This window comes from Mesocricetus auratus, unplaced genomic scaffold (genome assembly GCF_017639785.1).
Source record: "Mesocricetus auratus isolate SY011 unplaced genomic scaffold, BCM_Maur_2.0 Super-Scaffold_100008, whole genome shotgun sequence".
In the NCBI taxonomy this organism is placed as follows: Eukaryota; Metazoa; Chordata; class Mammalia; order Rodentia; family Cricetidae; genus Mesocricetus; species Mesocricetus auratus.
Genome location: NW_024429192.1, coordinates 9,512,930 through 9,536,532, shown reverse-complemented (window position 1 = coordinate 9,536,532; position 23,603 = coordinate 9,512,930). Strand labels below are relative to the sequence as shown.

Here is a 23,603-nt window from a genome sequence, read left to right as displayed (position 1 = left end):
TTCAGCAAATTTTCTTTTTAGGTAGTCCAAGATCCCAGCCCTCGGAACATGTAACCCACAGTGGACAGGTCTTCTTGCCTCAGTAAACTAACCAAGGTAATCTCTTACAAGCATACCCAGAGGTTCATCACCATGGTGATTCAAGGTCTCGAGTTGACAGTTGTGATTAACCATCCCTATATAACATTATTGACTATCCAAAAAATGGGAAACATAAGGTACATAGGATAGTCATTGCATTTTTAAGGGGTCTGTATGCTAAAGAAATATAGATTATGCGGTTTGAAAACACAACTTTCATGGAGGTGAAATGAGTTCATCCTATACTTCTCAATTTTGCAGAACAGCTTATATGTTAGCTCTATTCATTGCAATGAGGGATTTATCTTTTCTATAATCTTTGGACATCAAAAAAGGATCCAAGCCTGGGTGTTACTAACACAAAGCTGGAATGGGGACACAGATGTCTCTCCAGAGAAGGGCTTCCCAAACTTTTCCCACTTGGCAATCCTTCTGTGATTGAGAATTATGCAAATCCCAAAGTGCAACCATATTTTTAAAAGCCACCACAAATCGAACGTTTGCTGACAATGAATGATAAATTTATTTTAAAGCAGTTCTTTGATATCCACACAACTTTAGCAATTACTACAGGCAAATCAAATTGCATATTAATAAGATAGATGCATTTATCTAGTTTTACACGAAGAACTGAATCTTGGCTAAATATTTGACACTTCAGGATGGGAAACATCATCATCCCTTTCAAGAATTGATTAGAGTTTTGGCTCTATGGTCGACAATGCTTAGAACAGTGCTTTGCATAAATATGTAGGAAAAAATGTCAAAAGTGTGCTTCTTGTCATTCTAGAGATTGTCAGAAATCCTGTCCCAGTTTCTAGCGAAGATTCATTTAGAGACTTTTTTCATGAAACTCAAGTTGACAATTCCAATAACATCTTTTAAATCCAAATATTCTATCACGCTGAAATGCAAAGATAAACTGATTTCATGATGAGGAATGATGAGAGGGAAATATTATGTGCTTGTTTTCAGTAACGAAAACTCTGTGTACAGCCAAACACTGCAATTCACGAAGCCATCCCTAATCTGCACCAAGGTGTTGCAAGCAGCATTTGCTGCCACTGTGTAGTGTCATAGCATCTGCAATGCAAAGTGCACCTTGATGTTGAGAACTCAGGCTTCGGTGAAGTCGTGAAAGTCGGGAGTACGACAGAGCAACTTGGACAAGAGCTGCAAAATTCTTTATACTCTTAATGTCAAATTCCCTTTTGGTTAATACTGCATAAAAGCACGTGGTAGAAGGTGCTGTTTCAATGACACTTATTGAGGCCAGAGAAATGATTACTTTCCTAGTCACATGATTAAAACAGCAATGGTGTATTTACACTCCCCAAGGGTAGTTGGGAAACACATGAAACAAAAACTCAGGCAGCTAAGTTTCGGATCTGCTGACAGCTGTGGTCCGTTTTCCTGTCCAATTGCTCATCTCAGCAAGCAAGGCCCCAGACCTTCCCCGGAGAGACAGGAAGTGATGACAGAGCTGGGCAAGCCCAGACCCCACATGCACCTCCTTCTGTGTAATTTTGGATCCTTCTGGAAACTGGACCATCAGCTCTAATTACTTATTCCGGGAATCTTGTGCACACCAGGCCACGTTTCTCAACAGCTTGCCTACGCCATGCCCCTGCAAACAGCTCAGACCTGCTCTACGGGGGCATTAATCCTGGCAGTTCAGGAGGGTGAGCTCATTTTAACCATAGGTTCCCGTAAACAAATGAATGATCCACTCTTACACTCGTAGACCTGATACAAACCTGTCATCACTGCACATTCTCTGCCTTGTACAAGTCTACGAAGCAGACACACACTTTCACCTCCCAGCAGATCTCGGTCAGATAACTCTGAGCGAACCTCTAGCCTTTTCTCCATCTCTGCAAACTCATCCACCGAAACCACAACACCACCGCAACCACCATAACGTTACAAGAATTTCAGCATCTGGTGCCATTCCCAGCTGCTGCTCAGAGTCCTGTACCAACCAAGGACAGCAGAACTAAGCTCCTAGCAGCAGCACCGTTCTGAGTCGCTAAGTTGGGGGTTTTCCCAATTATGGTTGTCCCACTATTGACACACCAAACTGAGTGGGTGAGGAGGTGGACACACTATCGCTTTCTAGATCAGAAGGCCAAGGCTTAGTCAATTGCCCAAAATTACATTTTACATAGAACTGGCCCACGAATCCTTTGCCCTGTCTACTACAGAGTCAGTTACATGCTAAAAACAAAAGCAGATATGTCTAGTCTCCATGGCCAGCTTGTTCTGGGGAATCCCCTGTTTCTGCCTGCAGAAATCTGTGATTATAGCCAAGCCACCAAGCCTGCCTGGCATTTATGTGGGTGCTGACAATCCAAACTCCAGTTCTTAAAGTCAATGCTTGCATGACAAGCAGTTTAACCGCTTCTCAGGAATCGTTTGTTCGTATTGAGAGATAGCAGCACAGGACACTACAGCCATGTTCACATTTTACATTTAAAGTCCATATCTTAAGTGGGTTACATGAAATAAGAAATGGGAAACACTTCTTCCGTCTTATGGGTGTCCTCATGAAAATTCCTTAGACTTCAGAAGTCCCAGTGAGAAAGAGGATAAAGACACATAACAGAGCCTGTGGTGACCTTTGCTAAAAACATGGGCTCCACACTCCTCAAGTGAAAATAGGTGCCGATCTAGGCCTGTGTCTCAATTCTACATTTCTAGATTATTCAAGGGAAAAATTGCCCAGTGTTATTTCATGTGACACCCAATTGCCTTTCCCCTTGGCTATGTGGTGCTTCTTGTCACACCAAGAAGTAGTCAGCAAAAGGTAGGATACATACTGCCACATGGCAGTCCTTTTCTTGTAGAACCTTGTCTTTTATTGAGAAGATTTAAAATTTTTCCTCTTTGTTAGCCGACAGTTTCCCAGTGAGTATATCCTATTTCATCTTACTTGTGTGATTAGCTACCACAACATGAAATCTTCATTCACAGACGTTGGGCTTGTTTCTCTATCTTACGTTCCCAGAGCACTTACTCTGGATAATTTCATTTCTTCTTCTAGGAAGAAAGTTGCCTAATATCCCCTTAAAAGCCAGGCAAGTGTTCCGGTGCTTCTTTTCGTCACACACACACACACAAAAACAGAATTGATTTCGACATGGGTTTTGTTTTGTGCTGAGCCACGTGGGTGGGAGTCAGCACCACCTCAAACAAACATTCCTTTCCCCTTTCCTGTTCCTGATTTTAGATACCTGGGGTTCCCTCCCAAGTCTAGAAGTCACGTGATTTCCATCCATTTCTCATCTCCCTATCTGAGGGCTGCAGACACAGATGTTTCTACCGAGATACTCAGCTTAAGGCTGGGACTACCGTTTTTTACTTATCTTCATGTGCAAAGTCAAGTTCTCCAGCTTTCAAACTGTTCCTAAAGTCAGGTTCTTTGCCGGGTGAAGAATAAAACTAAAACAAATCAAAGCTTGTTTTTAAAAGGTTCTAGTGTGTGTGTGTGTGTTTTAAATACTCATGATAGCAGGGATTCTCTATAGATGTTTTTAATGAGCTTAATGACAGTTGCAAATCCTTTTATATTTGGTATTCTCGACTATTTTTAAACTTTGAGCTTTCAAAATTCATTCCAGACATATTTAAGTGGTTTTTTTTCCCCCTCATGGTTAGCTGCCTGCATAAGAAAATGGCATCCATTGTCAAAGTTTGAAATCCTGCCTTAGGAGACTTCTTTTTTTCCCACTATTCTCGTTAAAGACATTTAGATGATAGAGTTAAAATGTGCTGATAGCCCGGTGTTGGTGGCACACGCCTTTAATCTCAGCACTCGGGAGGCAGAGGCAGGCAGATCTCTGTGAGTTCGAGGCCAGCCTGGTCTACAGAGCAAGTTCCAGGACAGCCTCCAGAACAATACAGAGAAATCCTGTCTTGAAAAACCAAAAAAAAAAAAAAAAAAAGTGCTGTTAACCCAGCCACCCACAGTCTCTGCTAATGTCGGGTATTTCTTTTGAGAACCATTTTATAATTTTATTATGTAATCATCTTGCTATGCCTTAAACGACACGTGCGTTTCCCATAGCGTTGTCACACCTCTGACGAACGCTAAAAGTTGTGCCAAACTTGCGGTGAAGCTGCTCAGTAAAGTTTTGAAGACAGATGCACCCTGGCGGGTACAGCGGAGTGTCCCAGCTCCTCCAGACCACACCCCTGCCATCCCCTCTTAGGAGTCCAGTGTAGTAGCGCCCAAAGGCCGTTCCCCTTGTCCCTCAAGCTCTGTGGCCTGGTCTGTTCATGGCGACTACCGTGTGTTCCACAGTCCATTGTGTGGTCTGTATGTGACGCCACTATTGTGTCCATGTCCAGCCCTGCCACGGCCGGGTGTGTGTCTCTGGCGTGTGAACATGCGCTCACTTCTCCATTGCTTGCTCGAGAGCCGCTGCCTGTTTCATGTTCTGGGTCATGTGACCCTGTGCCCCATTTCCTGGGGTGCCTGTGCGCCCTGGTCCATGGCCTTGGAGCCACGGTCAGGTCTCAGTCCGGTGCCTTCCACCCCGGATGGCAGGGGCTCTCTGCCCAGGCCTACCACAGCTGCCTCCCGGCCTCCGCCTGGCTTCACCGCCTTCCAGGGGCTTCTCCCGCCATTGGCCTTAAATGGCCCTCGGGTCCTCCCTTTGCCCAGGTCAAGGTGGCACCTGGCCCTCTCGGGACCACCCTGCCAAGGAGAATAAACCGGATCCTGTCACAAACAAAAAGATAAGAAAAGAAACAAAAGGTGTGTCAAATTAACCCATTAAGTTACTTGTGTCATCTTGTTGTTGGTCGGAAATATGAAGTCTCTCTCTGATGGGGGAAGTCCTGTGTATATGTCAATAAAGCACTGTTGGCCAATAGGGAACCAAGATAGGTGGGACTAGGAATCCAGGAGGACTCTGGGAAGGAGAAACACAGGAGAAACATGAGAGTCAAGATGTAACCACCATGGGGTAGGAAGCCCAGAACTATTCTCCGGTAAGAGAAATACTTAGATTAACAATTATGGGGTAAATACTTAAGTCAGAGCTAGCCAGTAAGAAACAAGCAAGGCCAACAGCTTCATAATGAATATAGACTCCTGTGTGTTTATTTGGGACTGATGCGGCTCTGGAACCAGGCTGGTGGGAAGGCTTCTCTCAAGGAAAAGGCTTCCCTTTACATAATTAATACAGCGTCTTGTGTGTTATTTGGGGACTACAATGTGGCAGAGCCCAAGCGGCTGGCAGGGTAAAACCAAAGCGGCTGGCAGAGGATAAGCTTCCTTTTACATCTCTCTGATACTCTACTCTCCCAGTTATCCTCCCCACCCTCCCGTCACTCCCGAGATAACCACTCCCCCAAATCCCTGCTACCCTACCCGAAATTTCCAGCGTTTAGGTTGTGCTCTTACACGGCGTACTGATTCCTGCATGTTGCAATTCCAGGCACACATTCACACTTGCTGCGAACCACTCACGTTCACGGGCGTTGGTGAGATGCCCTAGCGGTTTCCCTATGGCACTGGTCCCTGTATATGTGCGTGCAAACGTTTCAGAGGCCCAGGCGTGCTCCTACCCGGAGCATGTTAAGCTACTTCTGTTTTCGTTTTTGTGTTTTTTTATAAAGCAGCAGCTGCCTTGGTTTCCCACCACAAAGGGCTCTAACCTGTAACTGTGACCTACAACAAACCCTCCCTCCCTCATGTTGCTTTCATCTGAGAATTTTATCACCGAGGCAGGAAAGGAAAGTAGGACAAATGGTAAATGCGTATGGCAGGGAAATGCTAATTACCCAGATTTGATCATTATCCATTGTATCTATGGATTGGATTACCTCACTGCGCCAAAAATAAACACTGCTGTTATTTGTTAAATTTTCAAAAATCACAAAGGAAAAAAACCCATATTCTCAATAAACAAAAACAAATTCACAGTTGCGCGTTTGTAGACACTTGTTTCCACACTCCTGCTCCTAGGCAGCCATGACCTGGCTTTTGTCTGTAACTGGGCTTTCACCAGAAGTGACATCTAAATTAACCACACAGTGTGCAGCTACGTATACCTGCACGATCTTTTCTGAGGTCCGTCCTTGTTCTTTTCATGTACCGGGAATTAGTTCCCCTTGTCACTGATCAGTATTCCATTCTACGAGTCTACGAGCATTGGTTCATGGCTCGCCACTGGAGAACGTTTGGATGATTTCCAGTTCAGGGAAATGCCTTGTTACTTTTCTGCTGCTGTGATAAAATGAACTGACAGGTTGGTTTGTTTTGGTTCACAGTTCTATGGTACAGTCTGTCGTGGCAGTTGGGGTCAGAGGGCAGGAGCCCGGAGCAGCTGGTCACATTGCGTCACGGTCAGGAAGAAAGGGGATTTGAAGCTGTGCCTAGCTCATGCTGCCCATACACTCCAGGTCCCACCCCAGGGAACAATGCTGCCCACAGTGGGGGGAGGCTTCCTCACCCCCATGAACCTAATCAAGATAATCCCTCATGGGTGTGTCTAATGGCAGTTCTCAACCTGTGGGTCATGACCCCTTTGGCAAACGTCTGTCTCCAAAAATATTTACGTAATGATTCATAACAGTAGCAAAATCACAGTTATGGAGTAGCAGTGAAAATAATTTTGTGACTGGGAGAGGGGGTCACCACAACACGAGGAACTGTACTAAAGGGTGTCAGTGTGTGGGAGGCTGAGAACCAGTGATCTAGAGGCCCATCTTCTAGGTGAATCTGAATGATACCACAGTCACAATTGAGCTTAACTGTCTCAGGCTATTATGGAGCCCAGGAGTGGTCATTTCCTTTTGGTAAATTCTTATAGTGGAGTCCCTGTGCCTAGGTGTAACTTCCTAGGAAACTGTAAACGTATTTGGCATTTCCATAGCATGTTTGAAATTCCGTTTGTCTCATTCTCCATGAATTATTTGAGCAATGGGCGCTGGTCTCCAAAGCAATGACTATTCTTATTCTCATCCCATTATACTGATAAAGCAATCCACTTGATCCTTCAGAAGGGTTAGTGTTTAAGGAGGAATTCATGCTTCTTTGTGCATCAGTTACTTTTCTGTTTCTGTGATAAAATACTACGACCAAAAGCAACTTGAGAAAGAGTTTATTTTAGTTTACGATTTCAGAGTGATAGAGTCCAACGTGGTATGGGTAGTAGTTGGATGGGAATGGCCCCCATAGGCTCATATGTTTGGATGCTTGGTCCACAGTTAGTGGAATGGTTTGGGAAGGATTAGGAGGTGTGGCCATGTTGGAGGAGGTTCATCTTTGGGGTGTGCTTTAAGGTTTCAAAAGCTCACACCAGGCCAAGTCTCTCTCATCTCGTTTCCTCTCCCTCTCCCCAGCCTTCTGCCTGATAGCTGCACATCAGGATATAAAGCCCTCAGATACCCCTCCAGCACCGCATCTTGATGGGAGATGTTATTCTATATATGCTTCTCTTATTGGTTGATGAATAAAACACTGATTGGCCAGGCAGGAAGATAGGCAGGGCTAGGAGAGGAGGAGGATTCTGGGAAAGGTAAATAGAGTGAGCCTGCTGGACAGAGTCACAATTGTACCGGAGGAGTAACACCATGCTGGGCATTGCCAGGTAAGCCACAGCCACATGGCAATGCATAGATTGATAGAAATGGGTTAATAATTAAGACAGAGCTAATCAATAATGAGCCCTATCATCAGTCAGCAGTTTCATAATTAATATAAGTCTATGCATTCATTTGGGACTGACGCTGCTGTCGTCAGACCAGGCTGACGGGAAAGAGAGCTCGTTACAACGCCTGTCTGCTTCCCACCATGATAATTATGTACGAGCCCTCTGAAAATGTAAGCAAGCTCCTAATTAAATGCTCCCCCCCATAAGTTGCCTTGGCCATAATATCTCCTCACAGCAATACAACAGTACCTCAGACAGCAGGGAAGACATGAAGGCAAGGGTAGGGGCTGGGTGATTGCATTGTTGTCCACACACAGGAAGCAGAATGAGAGAGCAGGCGAGGTGACATACCCTCAAAGCCCATCCCAAGAGACCTACATCCTCCAGCAAGGCTCTACCCCCTAAAGGTTCCCATAACCTCCTCAAACAGCGCCACCAACCAGGGACCAAGGACTCAAATACGTGGACCCGTGGGGGGCATTTCTTTCGTGTGGGCTGGGGCTCTTTCCCCCTACGTGGCTAAAATTAACGCAGCTCCTTGTCCCTCTGAACCTATGGTGTGATTCCTCCCCTTGTGGGACGGCTTTCTGCTGTCACCACGCTCTGAAGGGCTGACCGTCTAATCTGCAGGGCGTGCCTATCTGGAGGAGGGCTGGTCTACTTTCTCTCTGGGTCACAGACGACTAGGGAGGCCAGCATGGGGCACGCCATTTGGCCTGGATACCATTTTCTGATAGGCGCACACTTCTTCAATCACAGCTTAAAGCCTGTCCATCTTCTTGAATTGTGGATGCTTTGATGTCCTTCCGGTGTAGTGTCGTTGATCCGCTAGTCCTTGGGTTGGGAGTTACAGCATCTTTAAGACACCATCCACCTGTGTCAGGCAGGGACGGGGGTGCCCTGCCGCCAAGAAGCCCATCTGTTCTCAGTGTCTGTGTCCATTCTCAAAGCCAGGGCTGACCACCCACAGCCATTGATCTAGGAAAAAACAAATGAGTGTGGACCTGCTGGCTGCAGAGAAGGTGTCCAGTCACCTTCCGTGCCCACTCCGGTTACAGAAGACCACAAAGAATGATTTTAGCAAGACAAATTATTCTGGGAATCAACCATTGGTCATAAGTCAAAAATGAAGCTCACAGATCTCATTTTGTGACCTTTAGCGAGGTATGTATTTTCCTAAATCTCACTGAAAAATGGACCATAGTACATTTATAAAATAAAGAAATTAAAAATCGTGACAAATTAACTGTACATATTAATGAGTATTGTATGATATTTCAACCTGTGCATACAGAGTGCACCAATCACATTCCTCCCTCTCTCCCCCTCCCTCTGTGTGTGTGTGCGCGTGTGTGTGTGTGTGCGCGCGCGCGTGCGTGTATGTGTAAGTGTGTGACAGGTGGAGTCAACCGACAACCCTAGTCAAGACCCTGGCCTCTCTCTCGTTTGAGACCACGCCCTCTCCTCTCTTCTGCTCTGCACCGCCCCACCTGCCAGGAGAGCTGGCCCGTGAGCTCGCAGAGATTGTCCTGCCTCTGCCTTGCCGGAGGACGCTGGGTTTCCACGCGTTCACGACCGCGCCAGCTTCTGTGGGGGCTCTGGGAGCCTCACTTCTGCAGAGGAAAGGCTGCATCCCCTGAGTCACCTCCCCAGCCCTCTTGGTTTTGTCTAAGTCGCTGGTGAGCTGTGGTGAGCTGTGGCCATCCATCTTTGGGGCAGAACGTGAGAACTCACTCCTGCTGCTGGGCTGTGTCTCGGCGTCCAGCGTTCTGCTTCCCTCTCCTTTCTTTCCTGCGTTTTCTAGTCTCCGGGGATTTAACGTTCTGCTTTGACTTTTTAACTTTCTCATATGAGAGGAAAGGTGCCTCCCCCTTTCCCAGCGCCTGTGTTTGATGGGATTGTACACCAATACGCATTGTGGAGATTTGCTAGTACAAATCTTTACTAGAGGTATACTTCTTCTTGTGGGACTCCGAAAAGATACTAAATTCAAAACCTTGTTTCTTATCTTGTGTCGGGAAGACATTAGCATTCTAAGTGAAAAGGCAAGCAGATGTCAGCAGGTCAGTTTTGAATCACAGCTGGGTTTTTTTTGTTTTTGTTTCTGGCTTTTAGGTAAAATGTACAGACCATCCAGTTGCTTCTCGAAGAAGGCAAACTGTTGCAAATGGTCTGTTGGAGACTCTCATGTGGTGCGGTATGAACACGGAACTTTTATGTAAGTTACTTCTTCCCCAAATATGCCGTATTTACTCTTCCTTTACTCTTTGATGTTTCCGGTCTTGCCAACACTCTGGCTAGACTTTCTAACTCACTGTCACCCAAAAGGTACTAGCACAAGCCTTGTTAGGTACTTGCACATTTTTCTGAGAGTCCCCTACCCCTGACAGGTGTAGTTTATGATTCCTCTCCTTAAAGCTGGGCAAATTGATTACCACTAATTGATTGTTAGGGAACCACAAAAAACAAACACAAAAACAAAAAAACCACAAAAAAACAGTGCTATGTGACTTTGAAGATAATGTTACTCCAGAAATCTTCAACTTTCCATGAGATGAAAAGGGGAAAATATTCAAGCTAACAAGGAAAGAAAAATATCCAATGCTGGTTCCTAAAGCTCCTAAGTATTTGTATTTCATCTTTTCCATGTCACGATGATGAACTACCTGGTACAATTAACTCACAAAGAGCAGAATTTTAGTTTAATATTTTCCCATTGAGATAGAATCTCACTATCTGTCCCTCGTTGGCCTGCAACCCACCAGCTTGTTCAGACAAGCCTTGGATTTGTGAGTGATCCTCCTGCCTCTGCCTCTCAAGTGATGAGATTATAGGTGGGTACTACCCTGTCAGGCCCAAGTAACATTTTTTAAAATCGCCCTTCTGGATGTTCCAGTTGCTTTGGGTCTCTGCTGTAGGTGCCACACTTTGTGTGTGACAGAGTAAAATGCTTGCATCACAACCAAGAAACAGAAAAAGGGAAATGTCACAGGCCCATCTTCTCTTGTAAGACATAGTCTTCAGTGACCTGAAGACCCCGGGTTCCAGGAGGCGTTAGTTCCTAGAGGCTCCACCCCCTCAATGCCAGCAGATACATATAAACCTTTGGGGAGATTTACTGACCATAAGGGTGGCTTTGCTCTGTCACCTCACACTGAAAAAGTTACAGCTCAGTGTGTGGTAAACATTTAATTAAGATGGAAAAGGCAACCAGGCATGGTGGTGTGCATCTCTAACCTCAGCATTGAAAAGCTGAAGCAAGAGAAACATGAATTCAGAGACAGCCTAGGCTACATAGTGTGTTAGTGGCCTACCTAATTTAGAGACCCCCCTTTTTTTCCAAATGCCCTCTTACCAAAATATATGGAAAAGGCATTACATTTGCATATGTAGATATAGTAAAGAAACCTGCTTATATGAAGGGCTTGGTTGCTGTAGAATAATCCTTCTGTATATTGTATGAATATATGTCATTGTGGTTGGTTTAATAAGCAAACTGACTGGCCAAAAGCTGAACAGGATAAAGTTAGATGGGAAATCCGAACAGAATGATTGGATGAGTCATGAGTCGTCAGGCAGATGCAGGGGGAGCAGGAGATGAATGTGTCATGCTAATAAAGGTACCGCCACGTGGCAGAGTGTAAATAAGGAACATGGGTTAACTTAAAATGTAACAGCTAGTTAGTAATAAGCCTGAGCTATTGGCTGAGCATTTACAATTAATACTGAGTCTCCACCGAGGTTAATTGGGAAGTGGCCACAGCATAGGAAAACTCTGCCTACACTTGGTATTCTGCAGAGTTCCAGGTATCCACTGAGAATCTTGAAACACGTCTCTCAAAATAGAGACTAACCAAGGTACATCACCTTTTTTTTTTTTTTTTTTTTGGCAGCAGGGAAATTTAGTATGTACTAGGAAACTAGGAACCAGTAAATTTTAATGCCATTGAGAAAGAAGGATAGTTTTTAAGCCTGACAACGCATCAGAATCATCCTCTGTTTAAGCAGTTATTTAGCTTTTGGCTGTAGTTTATGAAGGTGATGCAGCATACTGGGCACACTGTACTAGACTCTTACGTCGGTTGCTTGAGCCTCTGAACAAACACAGAAAACAAGTTCTAATATCTACAGTTCTCAGAACACTTGGTGGGCTGAGGCAATGAATAACTTGCCCAAGTGGAAATCCAGGGATCGAAGGATTGCAGTTTAATTATAGGAACTTTTGCTAGGATGCGTAACTTTAATGGGTATTCCTTTGAGTTCCTTGTTACTCCAACTGCCAAGTTGCTAAGTGAGTCAAAGTGTCGGGGATTTTCCATGGGAAATGACCTTCATAAAATGTTGCCCTTTTTGTCTTTTTTGGGGGGGGTATCATTTTATTTTAAATGGCTCTCAGATCCTCACAATGCCTTTAGAAAGTGTGAGAAAGAAAATGTCATTCTTATTTTGAAGGACTTTGGACTTAAACACTGCAGAGTGTGATGTAACAGGAAGAGTAGAGACTTTGGAGCCAGGCTGAGCATTTAGTCTGGCTTTGATACTGAAGAGCTCAGCACTTGAGGGACTTTCTAAACAATGGCCCCAACTGTAACAGAAATTATCCCCTCTCCTTCACGCATATGGTAATTCCACCAAGAATAATGTAACAGAAAGAGCCCTGTTCATAGGACACGTCCCACGAGTTTTGGTCCTTCCCCTCTGCTCCCTGCTGTATCCATGGTTTTCTAACTTACCCTGGACATGTTTCAGTCAGACTGAGGGCCAAGTAGGGAAGATGGCAAGAGTCAGTCATCAGTTGGGATAGTTCCGTCATTTATTCATCAAGAGATACAACGCAGCGATACTCGCAAATGTGAAAACCCTACACCACCAGGCTTTAGGTAGAATTCAGTTAGCATTTGCAATAATTCTGGGACCGACCACTAATAGCACTTGAGAAACAACTACACAAAGCTGTCCTCTGACTTTTTCATGTGTGCTGCTACGGCACAGGCATGTGAGTGTGTACGCACACACACACACACACACACACACACACACACACACAGAGTAAACTTTAAGAAATCAAAAAACTACATTGTAAAAGCCTAGAATGGGAAGGGGCGTGGAAAGACAGAGTAACCCTGGGTCTGGGGAAGTCTGCTGAGCAGGCACCCTGATCGGCTGGCATGTGCCCAGGGAGGGGAATACTTGCTCATGCCATAGGAGGAAGGTAGGCACAGCTTCCTGGCACGTGCTCACCGGGACTCCAGACTCCAGTTACCGGAGGCCACGCTTATGTGATTGGGCAGCTACAGACTTCATCCCAGGCCCTTCTCTTGACTTAAGTCTAGCAGATTGCACAATCCTTTCGTGTTTGTTTTTCTTAGGATTTCCTTCCCTTTATCTTCAGCAGGAAAATCTTATCCCTTGGGATTTCCTCTGTGGCTTTTTATTTATTTATTTTTAAATCAGTCACTACAATTTAATGAATTCTGAGGACTTTTTTGTGAATTATTAGCCTTTTGTATTTTCATTCTTAAATGTACTTTCCTAGGATTTTTTAAAACTTCTCTTGGGTGTTTTGAATAATTAAAACAAAATTTCAGTTTCTGTGTACAGCTTCTTCCTAAATCTCTCCAAAGTAATTACAAAGGTAATATACATGTATATGTATGACATAATACAGTGAATAATATATAGTAAATGTTTCACCAAGCATGTGGTATCCACCCACTGGTATTTTTGTGCATTATACCTTTAGGTCCTAAGACAATCACTGGTCCCTTGCTGCCCCATCACTCAGGAGGTGACTGGTCTAAAATATACAGCAGACTGAGTCATTTAACTCTATTTAACTCACAACATGTGTGGAGGTTGAGCAATTCAAATTCAAGATGGAGAGGGAGAGAGACAGAGACAGAGAGAGAGAGAAAGAGAGAGAGAGAGAGACAGACAGACAGACAGATAGACAGACTCAGGGTGCTTTCCACCGTAAATTACAGGAGGTAGCACTAAGTAGCACTATTTAAGGAAAGTATAAGTACTTTCAGGGTCTTTGGGCTCAAAGATTCCAGGAAGCTAGGTAGGCTCTGAGAAGCCCAGCCTCCAAATGAAGAGCTTCAGCATGAATTGGAGTTACCTAAACTGGGGTTAAGCCAGGATCCCACAACAAGTGATTTTTGTCACAGGTCAGTAACTGACACAGCGACACCAAGACATAGACATAAATGATATCGGATGTGTGTATGCCCAATCTTTAAAATTTATAATTTGTTACTTTGAAAAAAATAACAATACCCAAGAGACATCTAGACTCTGCCACCACTGTCTATAGGAAACAGCTACTGGGAAAGCAGTGTTCTGTGCAATACCTGATACAGGACGGAACAAGCCTAATACCGCCCTTGCCCAGAGGCAATGTACCCTGAGTCAGAGGGCCTTGGTCTGGGTTCTACTACAAGCCAATAATTTAAACAAACTCTTAACTTTTCTCATACTATGTTTATAATATCAAGTCTACTAAGTCAGAAGATTCCATTTTGTACACATTACAATTTGTGCCAGGTGGCTTCTTATTCCACAGGGTAATTTTGGTGTAGAAATTGCTTCTAAACCATGTGATATAAGCGTTAGATGCTCATATCAGGCAACAAAACAGATCCCCGTCCTTATAACAAAGATGTAATGCAATGATGACAACAAAGATGTAATGCAACTTTGCTGTATTTACAGTGAAAGCCGCAGCTGAGTGCTGGCGCGTTGGTCACGGGTCAATGTGAGTGACAAAGTCACAGCTCATGCCAGATGCTTTGCTGGGGCTTTGATAATTATCACACTGATCCCTCCAAAGGCCATGAGAAACAGCCAGCACCATCCTCATTTCTACATGAAGAAAGAGACGCAGAGAAGTCCAGGTCTTTGCCATGAAAGCTAGAGGTGGGTGTCAGAACTAGTAGTGAAGTCACATGGTCTAGACTTCATAACCCACTGTCCACGTCTACACTGCTATAGAGGCCGATCAGAGCTTAATACTGTGAGATGGTCTTAGAAATTGTTCTTCTCTTCATCGGGCTGGCAGGTCGTGACTGTGACTAACAAATGTGCTGGGATTTGTACTGAATATGTTTACCTCTGAAACACATGTGTGACAGAGCTGTCAAAAATGTCAGAGTGAAAATAGGGCCATTCCCATCAGCCTATCAAAAACAGTAAAGAAAGCCAGCAGGCTTTGAAGGAAAGATTCTTAGGCACATTTGCCTGATGGCGACATCACAAAGGGCCGGCAGGACTGCTGCCTCTCTAGAAGCCAGCTCAGCCATAGACTAAGGGGACATCTATACGGACGCCTGTCAAATACCCAATTCAGTCCTCTTCATTTTCACCTGTAAAAACCTCCCCTTGCCCCAGTCACTTTAAATAAATGTCACTTGTTATGTGACATTCCATGACAGTGATCTACTGTCCCCAAATAAATATCAACATTCCCTTGAAAAATTCTTTGGAAACAATTTAACAGTTTAGGCAGACACATCTTATATGTTTTATGCATCTATAGCTCATATAACTTCTCCAGCGAGAGACAAACATGCATTACAAAAATAAAACATAACATTATTTATCAAAAATTTCCCTAAGTTTTGTTCACTAAATACTCTTTGGTCATGAAATTAGAAAAAGACCCATGCTCGACTATTTAAAGAGTTAACTAAAACTTTTGTGCACGATATATTAAAAGCTCGTGAATGTAAATTTTAGATACCGATTTCAGACTACTTGAAATTCTCAAGTGGGATTCAAGGCCAAGAGACTGTTGGGACTGCCCAAAGGAGCCCAAGCGAAGGCACAGGTGGCTGTCACCTGCTTTCAAAGGTTGTGTGTTGGCTCTTCAGACCTTGCTGTTGTCTACCAGCCCTCTGGTGATCCCAGCGGGAATCTGGATGCAGCATCACTGACATAAAGGAGAAGCGACCTGCAGGACGATGAGCTGTGGCTGAAGTGACTGTCACAGGGGTCTGAAACCAGCCCCCTCGCCCGCCGGATCCTTTACTTTCCCCACACACCGCCCCCTTGCTCCAGTGCTACTATTTCTACAGATAGAAAATGCTGCAGGCTTCTGTGTTGTCACTCCTTGACCCATCTCAGACCAGCAACCATGGCCTCCATCCTCCAGACACAGAGCTGATAATATATGTGGCTCTATGAGGTATGAATAATAGATGGTATTAATGTTTGTTGAGATCTGTCTGATGGCTTCTGGGGACCATAAACAAGCTGGTGTATTTACTGCTCCCCTCTGAGAAACTGATGGGATGATGTTGTTGAATGGGATTCGGAGATGAGCATGTCCCATGGCTCTTAAATTAATTGTTACTGGAGAAACTTACTGGGGAGGTCAATATGAGATCAGAGAGAGGCAGAGCTACTTGGCACAGTGGCGGAGCTAGCCCTGACTCTCGGTTCTGCCAGCTTCCCCTCAGAGAGTCTGGGTAGGTTTACACAGATCCTCAGTGTCTCTGAGAAGCTTGGAAACCATCCATCTGCCCGTAGGCTTGATCTGTTCCACACACACGCACCAGATGTGGCTCACACCTGAGGAAGCGTCTAAACCTTATAAATAATACACCTATCCATGCTAAAAACATCATAACTTTTGGGTTCCCGGTCATGCAGTGTTTGCTATGTACGCTTACGGACATGATCTGCTGCCATAGGCGGTAACTCAGTCCTCATCCAGTACTGTGAGTTCAGTCTTTATTACCCCTAGATGATGATGCACACACAGGGACTTCATGTTCCTCGCAAGTGTAACCCAGGTGGCCAGTGCATGGGTGATACAATACTCCTGGCCATTGGTACCCTGCCTGTTGTTAAATGGAATGCTTCTGGTAGTCAGTGTCACCAACAATTAATGTGGCATATATCTGGTAACCTCCACAGCGCTCACACGATACAACTTCACGTATGCATATTGTTTAACCAATAAACCTTTGCTAGCGATGACTCATCAAGTTACAAACACTGGAAACACAGAGGTGAGGAAGACGGACGAGCTCCTTGGCCTCCCAGGTGCGGTAAGGAGACAGGACAACTCGGGGAGATATCGTTTGCTATAGCACTAGACAGGAGGGCAAAGGCACAGGAGGCGGGGGAGGTGCACCCTGCTTCGTATAGAGGGGAGACTCATTGTTCACAGGTGGCCTCTGCAGCCCCACAGCACATACGTTATTTGCTGGAAATGCAGGAAACCTCAGGAACCACCCTAGACAGACTCCACTGTCAGACCGTGCATTTTAACAATCTTCCTGGAAGATTCGTGCACACATTAAAAACAGACAGAGAAACAGAGAGCAACTTCCTGTTGCTAGCAGCCAAGATTCACTCCTCCTGTCCCCGAAGTGCTTGCATTATACACATTAAATATATGCGCAGGGATGGAAACTATGGGCTTTGCATCTTGTTTACATGTTGTTGCAATGTAAGTCTGTGCTTCCTTCATCTCCAGTGTGCTGTGACCTAAATAAAGCTGGTTGCCTTTGAAACTATGTTGAAACCTAATTCCCATTATGAAGTCAACCGTGGGGACAACAGAGAGCTTATCATGTGCTCAGTGCTCCACGCTTGTAACTGATAGTATAGCTGGAGAGTGGATTTGCTCTAAGAAAAGCCAGAGTGGGCTGTTGTCTCTTGAGCTCCCTGTCTCTCACTGTGTGATGCCCCAAGTCACCTCTGAACTCTGCCAGCAAGGTCATCCGTACGTGTGGGCCCTTGACCTGCGGCCAGAATCCTAACTCCGCATGAACTTCTTTTCTGTATAGCTCACATCACCTGTGGTGTTGTGTCATTAGTAACAGAAGATGGACTAATGTTGTGCTTGCAGAAACTTCATCACGTAAAAACAGTGTTTTGTCACGGTGCTAATGATATAATCATGCATTCTGTTGCTGATTTATGAAGTGATTCATAGTTCTGCATGTAAATATAAAAAAAAGAGGCACTGTAAGTACAATGTAACGCTTTCAAAATATGGAATTTAATGTTCTGACTCCAACAAAGGGAATAAAGATACTGTATAGAAAGAACTTCCATTTACTACAAAAATAGAGTGCATAAAAGTATGACCGTGATGTAAATTTTCTCTACAGTACTATGTCCATTATAAGCACCATGTACGCAATTAAATGACCGTGCTTGCTTTCAGAAGAGCAGATTCACAATTGTCTACACCACTTCAAAAAACCCACCCAATTTTACTTAAGTGCACGGGACAGGTTCCCCCACTCCCACCCCAGGAAAGTTTCCTGTACAACTAGCATTCAAATTCATCTTGCTTACTTTGGAGTTTTAAGACCCTACCACTTAACAGTACCGAGGTGTGACTTCAGCGGAGATTTGTGGCATTTCTCTTACTGAAAACATTCAGAAAATTGGAAACTACCCAGCATTCCTTTGCTTGCTTTGCGCTTCCCGGCCTTCTCGTGGTCCTCAGAGGTCTTATGTGGAGAGCTCGGGCCGCAAAGCAAAGCACTCAGGCACTGCTACGGTGATCTTCGAATGTTCCTCGAGGGCTTAGTTCCCGGGGAGACAGTGGCAGGAGACTGTAGACGCTTCTGGAAGGAGGGCTGCGCCCTGAAGGGGATGATGCCATTCTGCTTTTCCCTTCTCTTCGTCTTTTGATTCTCAGCCCTGAGGGGAGCTGTGTGCTCCCATGCGCTGGCTCGCACCATGCCCCGCGCTGCATCCCCCGTGTGCTCCCATCATGCCATGCTGCTGCCTCACTACCTGAGCACCAGGGCTTCTAAAGCTGCGAGGCTAAATAAATCTTTGTCACAACCAGTTGACCATCTCACAGAGCCGCAATGACAGCTGATCAGCGCAAGTCGGCTGACAAGCGCCTGGACAACCATGTCCATCGGGTCTTCCTTAGGGTTTCTATTGCCGGGGTGGAAAACGTGGCCCAAAGCAACTCGAGGAGGAAAGGGTGTATTTCGCCTCACAGCTTGCAGTCTTGTCCAGGGAAACCAGGAACTGAAGCAGAGGCAATGGGAGAGTGTTGCTTACTGACTTTCTTAGTCTGCTTTCTTATACCATCCAGGGCCATCTGCCCAGGGGTTGATTATGCCACCCTGGTGAGCTGGGCACACCGCATCACTCCTTCAGGAACCTGTAGACTTGCCTACACACACGTCTTACGGAGGTATTTTCTCAGCTGAGAATCCTCTTCTCAAAAAGCTATGGATTTATTTATTTTATGGGTCAGGTTTTAGCTGTTATTGGCCGATCTACAGTATGCTCTGACTACGAGTAGGGATTCCACAGTGGCATGGAGATGCTGCCACTATTTTCGGCTTTGTGCGACTTGTAGGATTTGTTCCCTCTGCCTTTTTGTTAAACTTGTGCAAGTATTTTCTTATCTGCTAGCATTTTCTCCAAAGGCATGTAACAGCCAACACCAAATTGCTGGGCCGGGGAACTCTGCAGATTCCTGGAATAAGTAGACTCTTTTTCCTCTTCCCCTCTCTCCCATCTCTCTCTCTCCCTTCCCTCCCAATAACCCCCTCACCTATTTTAAGCTTTGTGAATTCTAGCGATCTTGTTTTTCGCTAGACCGTTAGCTCTAAGCTCAACCACCTGGTTCTGCCTGGGAATTCTCTGTGCAACAGTCAGAGGATGCTCACAGCACTTATCCCTTGTGGGTCCGTTCTTTCAGGGGATGCTGTCCTATGTTCCTAGACTTCAGCATGTAAGGACATTGTCACTTTGTGTTCCTTTTTAAAGTGTTTGTCTGTCTGTCTGTTTGTTTCTGGTAGAACAGGAAGTCTTTTTCCTGTTGTGCTATCTGGGCCAGGAGTAAAGATCTAGAAGCTTCTGCAACATCCCCTTTTTAAAAAGTGGATAGACTGTAATTCTTCTTTTTCTCACTGGCACGTTTGTCTCATAAATCTTACATAATTCTAGTTATGAATGGGCAGGAAACAGGCCACACCTGTGTGCCTTTCTTCCCCGGGGAATGAAAGGAAACATACCTGGCATTTCTAGACTCCCCTATCATTGAATTCTATCTGTGTGACTTTAAAAAAAGACACATAATCCCAGCTCCACTCGATTTGTAAACACCCTTTCCAGCTACGCCCAATGCTATCTGATAGGAATGGTGATTTTTACATGGATGGATATTCAAGATCAGTGGCCAAGACACAGATACTGGCATTAGTTAGAGCTGGGATCGAATCTTGACTCAACTACTAAGTAAACACAGTATTACTTGAACTCTTACTACCTGAGCAATGCATTGTGGGCTTTCACCTGGGTAGTTTCATTTGCTTCTCATAATAACATTATTTAATGTGAAACTGGTATTATCAGGGCTTCACCATAGAAATTCTGCTTCAGGAGTCAGATACCTAAGTTGAACCCTGACATTGCTCCTTTCTAGGTTTGTAATTCTAGCGACATCCTTCAACTTCTCTAAATCTTGACTTTTTTTTCCCCCCTGTAGGCTGGTAATGATAATATCTTCCTCCCTGGGGTGTGAGGCCTGTAAGAGACAGAATGCATCAACAGTTCAGCATAGCTATTGATAGAGATTAAGTCCTCAATACGAGCTAAGCAACGGGTTGCCGTGGTAGCTCAGGCTTTGGAATGTTTCCACCGTCTGTATTAAGCTCTGGGTTCGATTCTTAGTCCTGCGTAGATCAATCCTGGTGCACACACCTGTTATCCCAGCAGTCATTGGGAAGCAGGGGTTGGAGGACCTGGTGTTCAAGGTCAAACTTGCTAAATAGTGAATCCGAGGCTGGCCTGAGATGTATGAGACCTTGTCTTGAAAGAAAAAAGATGACTAGTTGAATCATTTTTTTGTGAATCAATTTTTTCTGTCAAACAGTGAGAATCAAGGGGACAATCCAACAGAGCCATTTAGGGACTGTGATACAGGGGCCATGAGAATGCCCCCTGCCTCAACCCCTCCACTGAATGGTAGGGCATAGATGTAGATCAGCACTACCAATTATGAATCAGGAAAGTGCATGAGTAACTTGCTTGAGGCCACGGACACCCCCCACCCCCGCCGCCGTTGCCCTTGACAGGGGCTCTCAGGCAACTTTGTTCATGGTGCCGTGGGCATTCAATTGGGTGCTGACTTAGGCTCCTGTTTTTTCTGATGGTGTTGCTGAACCTCTGTTGGACAGCACAGTCTTTATGTTCTGGGTTAGACTTGCCACGAAGTCTTAAGGCTTGGCCAGGGTTTCCCAGCTTTCTCTCTACTTCATTTTATATAAACATTCCCTCTGGCCAGATCCTTGAACGTTTAATCTCATCTTGGTATTTGCCTTTTGAAGAAGCCGGGCTAATAATATCCCATGTTCTAAATCAGTTTACCCTGGTGACTACTGATCACAAATGCAAAAAGTTTTCCTGGTCCTAATTTTCTAGAAATGATGATCACCTCTGTTCTCCTTAGAAGCTGCTCTGAACTCCGGAAGTTCCCTTTGGCTTCGTTCAGGGTCCCTTTTCCCTTTCCTGCCTTTGGAATTGTGAGTGGACACAAATTAGGAGGATGTTCAGTGAAGTCAGATTCATATGTCTTTGCACTCTCTAAATTGTTGATGATCATGCAAAACATACTTCATGCTACTGTTACATATAATAGAGGTTTTTTTTTGATTTTATGAGACAGGGTTTCTCTGTATTGTTTTGGAGGCTGTCGGTCCAGCCTGGCCTCGAACTCACAGAGATCCGCCTGCCTCTGCCTCCCGAGTGTTGGGATTAAAGGCGTGTGCCACCACCGCCCGGCTTATAATAGAGTTTTTTACCTTTTGTGTTTTTTTTCTTGCTGTTTTGCATCCAATACATCCTTTCCCACATGTGGATACAGATTTCCAGGGGTCTTAGACCACAAGTTATTTCGTGTCTCTGATCCTCAGATTTGTCATCATGACGCAATGCTATCCAGACAGGTTGTAAATTAGTAAGCATTGCAGAGACACACTCAGCATGCTGAACGGGTCCAGCCCTACTCGCTGCCTTCCTGCTGTTTGCACTGTCCCAAGAGCATCCCTCCACGCCCTTACTAATCACAGTGTGTCTATACGTTCTTATTGTCAGCACCACACTTAAAAATAGATACTCAATAAGAATTTTACTGAGTGGTGACATTTCTTCTAAAGGGTCTGTGTTAACAATGATGATTGTTTTCCCTGTCATCTTCCTTCTATTTAGCAACCAATGCCCTTCTACTGCTCAATCCTGTCCCATAATATTCCTATAAGGTCATATTCAGCCAATGGACCACTTTTCCAGCATTCTAATTAATTTAACTCGATGCTTTCAGAATTATTAAGGTTATTGCAAACTTTAGGATGCCCCTCTGGTTTATGTAAAAATTTCAGATTTTAGTATAGAAAGATGTCTCCTTTAACTAAATGGGATCGGCCATCTCGTCTTCCTGTGGGCTCACTTCAACCATGAGTATTTAGCGTACATCCCATTTTTAAAGTTTTACCCAGCTTAGGAGGTGATGTTCTTCGTTAGTCATTTTGTTCTACAAATGCATCGAAACGGGGAGAGGGTTTGATGTGTCAGGATAATTCCATACGATTTCTCACGATCTCCCGGTGTTTACACAGAGCTTAAATTCATGAATTTGTTTTGCAGGATTGTTAACTTCCCCTTTACCCTTTCTGGCAGCTGTCCCACATCTCAAAAGAGTCGTTTCCTGAAACGTAAGAGTATTTTTACTGACATCTCTGCATTCTTCTTGGCAATCTACTTATCCCCGAGAGGAAGTGGCAATCTAGAAGTTGGTAATTGCAGACTCCATAGCTCCATAGTCAGATCCATGTGTCTGCTCCTCTCTGAGTGTCACCGCTATCATTCTGTTCACGTGCCAGCTTCCAGATCACACACAGGCCGAGTGTCTCCAGCGTTCGCTCTGCAATCACACAGTGCCGCACTCTGCAATGACCAGACTTTTACTCCCCACGGTCACAGAGTGTGCAGTTCTAAGGTCAGGGTTCTAATGAGAGCTCTCTTCTATCTTCCAGGTGGCTGTCTTCCTTCTCTGTTCTCACGTGGTAGAGAGCATGAGGGAGTTCCCCTGGAATCCTTTACAAGGGCACTAACCCTGGTCACGAGGGCTACACCCTTATCCTACCAGCCTTCTGAAGACTCCACGTCCTCCTCTCATCGTAGGTGCTGGGGTGGGAGTAAAATTCAACAAATGAATTTTGCTGTGCTGAAAATCCAGGCTGGTCCATTAATTTCTTAATAGTCTACTTACCCCTATGTATCCTGGAATGTATCAGAGAGATATGGGGCACTCCAGATTAAGCCCTGAGATTACAGGACCACACACTCTAGCCTGTTGCAATGGAAACTCATTTTTAGAAGCTTTGAGGGATTCTTTCCTTGAATAAGAAGAGTAAACCCAGAAACCATATGCGTCATCTGCTCAAGGGAGCTGCTGAGGACCTGAGCTGCGTCCTGTTCTGCTGGCCTGAGACTGTGAGTTTTCTGCTTTGACTGACTGAAATGACTTCTCCTGCATTCATTCTGTGGATAGAAGGTCAGAGTCAAAATTCCATGCCAGCTGATTTGGCCTTTTGGTTTCAGGAAAGTAAGAGGTTTCCTGAAAAATCCCACAAAGTCCCTATTGAACGGAAGTAGGAGTGTGTGATAAAAGAGTCTAGAAAGGTGTTCGATGGGTACATGGCACACTTAATCAGAATTGTGTTAGAAAGGATGAAGGAGAAACTGATACTGAGCAGGTACCAGATAGCGTCTAACATACAGGAAGTCAGAGAATGGAGAATAAGGTGAGTCGTGAAGCCACCAGTGAGGAATAAAAACAGATGAGTCTGTGACGTAGGAACTACCTTG

At 44.7% G+C, this 23,603-nt stretch overlaps 1 long non-coding RNA gene across 3 annotated transcripts; it reads left to right on the top strand.

Annotated features, from left to right (window-relative positions):
• Positions 1-9,116: 9,116 nt before the first annotated feature.
• Positions 9,117-23,237, top strand: LOC121141905. Of its 3 annotated transcripts, none has more exons than XR_005878851.1 (4): positions 9,117-9,467; positions 9,861-9,963; positions 14,460-14,663; positions 22,769-23,237. It is a non-coding gene; the product is annotated as an uncharacterized LOC121141905 (long non-coding RNA). The 3 variants fall into 3 exon arrangements; XR_005878850.1 differs by having other exon boundaries at positions 9,117-9,434; positions 22,769-23,236; XR_005878849.1 differs by having other exon boundaries at positions 9,117-9,424; positions 22,769-23,235.
• The last annotated feature ends 366 nt before the right edge of the window (positions 23,238-23,603 follow it).